This window comes from Acomys minous (genome assembly GCF_964271855.1).
Source record: "Acomys minous genome assembly, chromosome: 11".
Taxonomy (NCBI): Eukaryota; Metazoa; Chordata; class Mammalia; order Rodentia; family Muridae; genus Acomys; species Acomys minous.
The window spans coordinates 68,601,685-68,609,670 of record NC_140492.1 but is presented as its reverse complement, the minus strand read 5'-3'; positions in this window follow the sequence as shown (position 1 = coordinate 68,609,670).

Below are 7,986 nucleotides of genomic sequence, written 5' to 3'. Positions count from 1 at the left end.
ATCAGTCAGGGTGTTGTCGCTGTTGTTGTTTTGTTTTTGGCTTTCTGGTAACTTCAGACTCCTTTTGGTGTAGAGAATTACCATAAAGACTCTTGTGGGAAGACTGACAAAAACAGCCACTTAAGGTGCTCAGTAACTTTTGGTCCACAGGATGCTAACACTGAGTACGCCAGGCCTAATGGAAAGCCAGAAGAAAGGCTGGGAACAAAAGTTCAGTGTTGTTTGCGTTGTAGCCTTCACTGGAGGAGATCTGACATTTATATTTCTTAAAATAGAAAATTTGACTGAGTCAGGTGGCTGCCATCCAAATGGGGTGTTTCCACTGGGGAAGGATGTATACTGTCTTCCCCTCACGGTATTAAGCCTTCCATATATTTAGTCAGTCTGTGGGCCCATCATTTCATGTGAGGTCATGATTGCTCCCCATGGTTTCTGTGACAAGAGCCACAGCAACTGTTACAGACAGAAGCTCATAGAGAGCCTTCTCTAAAGCATGAGTGTAGGCCGGGCCCAGGAGGAGCCTCCTTAATCTGTTAATGACCTCTTCAACTGGTTCAGTACAATTAACCTTCAGAAACATTAAAAAAAACAAAAACAAAAAAACAAAAAAAACCCAAAACCACTGTAGCCAATGTCCTAGTGCGCTAATGTTTCAAAATGTTGACTTCAATTTTGAGGCAATTCTTTGAATTGATTTTCAATATCTCTGTTACTGAGCGATTTATTAAAAGCAAATGTAGGTATCAGCTCAAAGGGCTTTTACAAATGACTTGCACGCACAATGAATATTCCCTAAGAAGCCTTTTAACTTTTAAAGATGCCAATCAAGATGGCGGCTAAGTGGGGCTGCAGAGATGGCTTAGAAGCTAAGAGCACTCGCTGTTCTTGCAGAGGCCCTGGGTTCTATTCCCAGCATTCACGTGATAGCTTACAATCACCTATAACTCCAGCTACATGGCATCCAGCCATCTCTTCTGACCATCGCAGGCACCAGGCATGGAAATGCTTCACCTACAGGCAGAACACACGTACACATAAAATAAAAATAGCGCATACATCCTTTTTAAGTGGCAGCTAATCGTCTCCTCAGCTCAACTGGGAGTGGCACGTACAAAATATGAGTAGGTAACCGTTTCAGAAGAGCCTAGTGTGTGAGAACTGGCAGCCAGAGGTGGAGGCACAGAAGCCAAAGCAAGAAGCAGCCAAGGAGACAACTGTGTGAGTCCGGGACCTTTGACATCAAGACAAGGAAGATCCTCACACCAAGAGGCAGAAAGAAGGGTTCATATGCTGACCTGGCAAGGGTAGACTGCAATCTCAGGAACATACCTGTGCTGTCTCAAAGATGCTCTCCTAACCCCAGCCTGGACCACTCAGCTTGTTTGATGGCGTTGTTTATCCCAGTGGCTTTGGAAGTAGAGAAGATGGATATTGTTGTCCTGTTTGCTTTCTTCTTTTTTACTTAGCCCAGGATGGCAGCCCGAGAATAATGCCACCCATATGCAGAGCCAGCCTTCCCTCCTCAGTCAGACCTCTCTGGAACTGCACTGAAAGCACACTCAGAGGGTTGTCCTCTAAATCCTGTCAAGTTGAATGTCAAAATTAGCCACCACAGGTCTACTCTCTGATGACTTGACGACCATCCTTGGCCTTCTAAAACATTACACTCATCCCCCAATGCAATTAGTCCATCTATAAAAGTCCCCGTTCGTATTTAGCATCCCCATCACTGTTTAAAAGCTCACTTGCTTCTGGGATTCAAGCGAGTATATTTATACTGTGAGACCCTGTAAAATTTTTTTGAAAAGGAAAATGCCTCCACTATACGTTGTCACAGGTAAGCAGTCCTATTTGCAAACATGAGCAGAGTGTGACGGTCAGTTTTTGCTTGCTGTTTGTTCTTGTTGTTTTGTCAGTTTGTCTCTGGACCTCTGGCTGCTCTTTATTTGGGGGAGGCACATCTTACAAGAAAAAGAGAGCAGGAGGGACTATAGTCTACATTGGCAGACCATACAGAGATCGCAAACATAGACCCTCCCCCCTCCCTATTCAAAACCCCTCGGCCACAGTTGGCAGCTATGTTCGGCCGGACTCCTTGCCTCAAGTGGTATCCAGGCTTCTAACCCTCAGACATTAAGGGTCTGAGCCTTAATGCTGTGACAACTGCCTTTCATTTGTGACCAAAGTTTGTTGTTAAGCGTTTTCTAACCTGCCCTCACTGGACCTCTTCTTTGTAAGCAATCAGGACAGCGGCTCATTTTCTTGGTTATCGTTGATGTAGGAGGCAACAGTGGCCCTCTGCTGGCGTAGCTGACCCAGGTGGAGAGATAGAGCCTCTAGACATTGGAGTGGGAACAAGGTCCACATATGTGTTAGTAGGGGCGGCAGTGAATGGGGCAGCGTTGAGTGGGGCAGCGTTGAGTCCTTGCTTGTGACTTCTTAGGCCCTCACATTTTACCTACTGAGTGCCCAGCACTGTTAACTGCCTGTTCAACTAGAGAATCAGCTGTCAACCTTTCAGTCTTAGGGCTTTTTTATACCCTTAAAAAGTACCTAGGGTGCCCCAAATAGCTTTGTCTGCATGGGTGAGAACTGTTGATACTGTACTAAAAATTAAAAATATTTTAAAACACTGCTCTCCATTTTTTCCACTTATTTATTTATTTGTTTAAGCACTTTACTGCTGCTCTTCATGTGAAGACAGCAGTGAGGACTGCATTGCGTGCAACCAGAAAGAATGCTATAATTCAAATTAGCACAACGAGGGTTTTGACCCCTCGCTCGTGGGAAGTGGACAGAGTGTGTGGAGTGTCCCTGACTATGAAGGAGTGTGGTAAAGGATGCTGGTAAGGGAATTTGACTGCATTGGGTTTACAGTGCCTGGTTCCTAAGAGAGCCCATGAGACGCGTTATCATTTGGGTAAAGCCTGCCTTACGTTCTCAGACTGCCCTCATGACTTGGTGGCTTCCCTGCTGACAATACGGAGTACGCTATTCACTGCTGCCTGTGCACCTGCCTGGCCCTCTGCTTCATCCTTGGCAACTCAAAGGACACTATGGCCATCATTAAAGTACATGCGTGTTGCTTTATTACTGAACTCACTTTCTACAGTTTTAAAATTACTGCTGTTTTGCTTTAATAAGACTAAATAACATTTCCAAGCACCCACAATCCCATTTAAGTCAGATGTCCAATCCCCTCTGACAACTTTATTATTTTTACCTTCTCAAAATCAGGTCCAAATATAGAACTCTGAGAAGGAGAAAGGATGTCTCAGGATATCTTTTACATCAATCTATTTTGGGACTCCCAGAGGGCCCTGAAAAAAAAATCACGAAGATTTGTTCTTTCACCTTATAAAGCAGGAGGTGCTGGGAATAATCAGGGCTCTTGGAGACATTGCCTTCACAAAGCTTCCTGGGAAAACGCGTCAAAATCAAATGGCACAGATAGTGACATTTAGTGACATAAAACATTTAATACAGATTTTGGAAATCTCACACTTCCTGGGGTCCCTTGGTACTCCTCAGGGACTCCACGTGTTTTAACTCCATAGGAAGTACTGCTTAAGCTTTGTGGAGTTTTTGTCAGCGTCCTGCTGGTACTTTGCCTGCCAATAGAAGACAACAAAAATGTAACATCAGTCACAACTTCAGTTATTTGCTTGGACATGGGCTTAACTCTTTAGTTTGAATATAGTATGTCCAATGCACTGATTTAAAAAAAAACCTCTTTATTGGTTCTTTGTGAATTTCACATCATTTACCCTAATTCCACTCATCTTCCAATCCCACTCTTGCAGAGAAAAAAAATCCTACACCCGCCCCCCCACACACACACAAAGAAAAGAAATCTCATTGTGGAATCTGTAGTGTTTCAGTGTGCCCCACTGTGTACCCTTTTGTCCACACCTCTTTGCTTGCCAATGTTCATTGCGATGACTCGTTGGTCTGGTACGAGGCCTCTGGCTTCTGCTACTCTATCAGTACTGGAACCTCACTGGGACTCCTCTTGGATATCCTGTTGTTGCCCTGTGTCATGGAGATCCCGTAGTTTTGATCTGTAGGACCAGTTCCTTCGTGTATTCCAGCAGTTCATCGATGGGGTAGGTGTTGGGATGGGCCTGAGACATATCTGAGCCCTCCAGCTCTCCTGCTGTCACTCCCTTGGGCTCACTCACGGGCAACACGTACGACCAGGACCAGCTCTACCCTGTTGTCCAGGTGAGGTGCAGGATCTGCTCTCCAAAGTGCTGCAGCAGGTGAGGGGGTGGGGGGACAGCTCTCTTGCTCTCATGACTCCAGGGCCAGCTCTCCCACCTGCCATAGATAGCAGGGAGATATCCCTCCCATGCTCATGCCTTCTGGATGGCTCAACCACAACCCCCTCATCCAAGACTAGCTATACTGTTTTGCCCAAGTGAGGGGCAGGAACAGCTCTCCTGCTCTCATGATGCTAGAGCCAAGTCTCCCACTGGCCCAGGTGCTAAGCAGTGAGGGGAGAAGAGGCTATCTCTCCCTCATCATGCCACAAGAGATGAGTGGCAGGGCCAATTCTCCCACTCTCATATCCTTGGGGACTCACCTGCAACTCCCTGAGTGTACAGGGCCCACGCTCCTGAGTACTTCAGCTGACTGGGGCGGGGTCAGCTCAATCAGTTTATATCTTAGCATATTTTTAGTATGTGCTTGGTATAGCCTGGGAATATGACTGTATTATATCTCAAAATTTTCCTCCATCCAATTACGCTCATCCATTTTTAAAAAATCAAGTGTCATCAGCTGGCCTCTCTGAAGCGGGTCAGTCACTGCCTCAGAGACTGCTGTCTGAAGCTTGCCTTGGGGTGGCTTGATTGTCTTGTATCGTTTCCTTGTCAGTAACCTCATTCCTTTAATGGACTGGATCAGACCCTTACATCCGAAAAACATCAACAGTAAATTAACCATAGCCATTTCCATCACATTTCCCGTGGCATTGCAACCATCCTGACAGAAGCCACACTTGTGCCCCTCCCTTTAGCCGGCAGACTGGAAACATTGTGGTTTGTGTTAATTGTCAACTTGATAGTATCTAGCAAAAGCTAAGGAATGGACCTCTGGGCAAGTGTTTGGAGAGATTATCATGGTTACAGTAATTGGTGTGGGAAAATTCATTTTAATTGTGTTGTCCTGTTTCCTAGGCAGAGGATAGGACTGTATATAGTGGAGAAAGCCAGCTAAGCATCAGCAAGTATTCATTGCTCTGTTTTGTTGTTCTTATTGCTGTTGTTGTTTTAAAGATCTATTTTATGTGTGTGAGTGTTTTGACTTCAGTTATATCTATAAGCCGTAAGTACCCAGTGCTGAGAAGCTCAGAAGAGGGTGTCACATTCCCTGGAACTGGAGTGGCAGATGGTAGTTAGCTGCCATGTGGGCAACAAGATTCGAACCTGGGTCCTCTGAAAGAACAGCCAGTGCTCTTAACTGCTGAGCCATCTCTGCAGTCCTTAAAACCTCTCTGTTTTGTCCCTGTGATTACAATGTGGCCAGCTGCTGTGAGCTCCTGTTGCCTTGATTTCCCCTCCGTGGCAGAGCTATTACTAAAAATAAACCCACTCCTTCCATAAATTGTTTTTGTCGGGGCATTTTATCACAGCAACAGAAAAAAAAACCTGTGACACCCCCTGAAATCAGAAAGTCCTGTTAAATCTCCTTTCTTGACAAGTTCAATAAAAATCTAATTATATCAGCTCACACTGAGACGTGAATGATTGATGACCCACATGAGGGTATTTTATTTTTAATTTCTTTTACCAACCATTAAAAATAATTTCACACCTATAGAAAAAAATATCCCAAGTGAAGAACATTTACTATATACTCTCCTTTGAAGTACATTTGTTTTATTACTTCTGTTTCTAAACACACACACACACACACACACACACACACACACACAAACACACACTCACTGGTGGGTGGGTGGGTGTGGTTGTGTCCTCAGATGCACTTCCCCAAACAAGGGCAGTCTTCACATGGTTCCGGTACAGTGTTAAACTATAGACCCCTCCACTTTTTCCCCTGATCATCCCAGTATCTTTTCTAGAAATATAGGCATGATTACCTCTGAATTGTTCCTTTCCTTTCTGGTCTTAGAGACAACATATGGTGACACCCGGAGTCCATTTGTCCCTTTTCTTTGAACCCTTTCCCCCTGTAGCAGCTCCCCGGTCTTTGCTAGTTTTCTGCCATATTGGTGTTTAGAACAGGCATAGGCCAATTGCTTCTGATGTTTCCTCTGAGGTCTCTGGTCCTGGACTTGGCAGGAACCACACTGAGGTGGAACTGTGTTCCCACTGGACCCTATTGGATGCAAATGGGGGTCTTAGCATCCATCTATGGTGCAGTTGCTATGGTTTCTACAATGTTTCTTTGTAAAGTTAACTAGTATTTCATTAGTCATTACTAAGTGTCTTATAGAAATACACTATGAGAGCATATACATATTAGGTTTCACCCATTTGTTTTAATAACTACCCTTGAATAAACTCATCATTTCTGCAATAAATGCCAAATGGCAGTTGTCTAACTCTTGGGTTTTTTCCCCCTATATCTATGATTTGGCTTAATGGAGAGTTTTTCATGTCATCCATTTTAGTTTTTCATATAGACATAGACTTGTGAGTTATTATTTTTAATAGCTTATAGTAAGTTAGTACTACTTTTTTCATGTCCAAAATGGCTCGCATTTGACTATTGGGAACCTCATGAACACAGGCTAGGGTGTTTGAATGTTGAAAGGCAATGATTTTCCATTCAAATATGTCTGTAAACGCTACAGTGTAGCAGGAAATGGCTGGCAATGTGGCCTCTGTTAGCTTAGTGCTACCTAACCTGCTTCAGCTTCCCACAGCTCCTTCCTCCTTCCCTGCCCCACAGTGGACTCAGAGCTAAAGGCTGGAGGCCCCTAGAAACCCTCAGATCTATGCTTTCCAGACCAGCTTGTTTGAGGGCTTGAAATCCACAACCTGGGGCAAAATGACTTAATAGGGAAAGCGCCCAACTGCCCTGCTAACGTGAGGTAGGGGAGCACATGTTTAAGAGGCAGCCAATATCCCTCCCTCCCATCCTAGCATCTCCTTTTACAGTTGATAACCTAGGGCCCAAAGGCAAAGGTGCCCACTAGGAGGCTTCTTGGCCTAGCTGCACCTGTTTCCCTGCTGCATGGGAGCTACCACTTTCTATTTCTTTGAACGAGCTGAAGGTTTGGGCCCTGTCTGTTCCCACAGCAATAAGAACCAGGAATTTAACTGCAGGGTCGACAATGCTTATGTTATCTCTGTTTCTGTATTTGAAACTTGGTTTGTTTATTTAAAGCTTCCAAAAGGACAATAGCAATGCCTAATTCATGCTGTTGCTTTAGAATTAATTTAAATTTCTGAAGTATTTTTTTTTGAGATTTCAGTATGATTTTATCCTTTCTCCCTTTTCGTTCCTTCCTCCAAACACTCCCATATATTCCTCTTTGCTCCTTCTCAAATTCATGGCCTCCTTTTTCATTATTATAACATGTATATATGTTTCTACACACACACACACACACACACACACACACACACACACACACATACACACACACACACACATACATATTCCTAAACACATAAGTACAACCTGCTCAGTGTATAATGTTACAGTCTTGATACTGCAGTTTTTCAATATTAGAGCAACTTCTGTAATGCCTGCACCTTACAGTCCCATGTATGTTTTCAGGGCTGAACATCGGGTGATGGATAACCAATGAGTGTGCTATTCCCTGGGGAAGACTGTCCCACTCTGAGCATTCCTTTGTTGCCTACAGTTCTTCGTGTAGGTTGAAGCCCCCTGGGCTTTCCCCCATCCACTCTGACATGATTATTGCTGTTGTTATTTGTCCAGCATATGTTTAGGCATGCATGCTGGCAAGGCTTTATGGGAGGAGCTTCTGGGATTACAAGGAGGCAATCG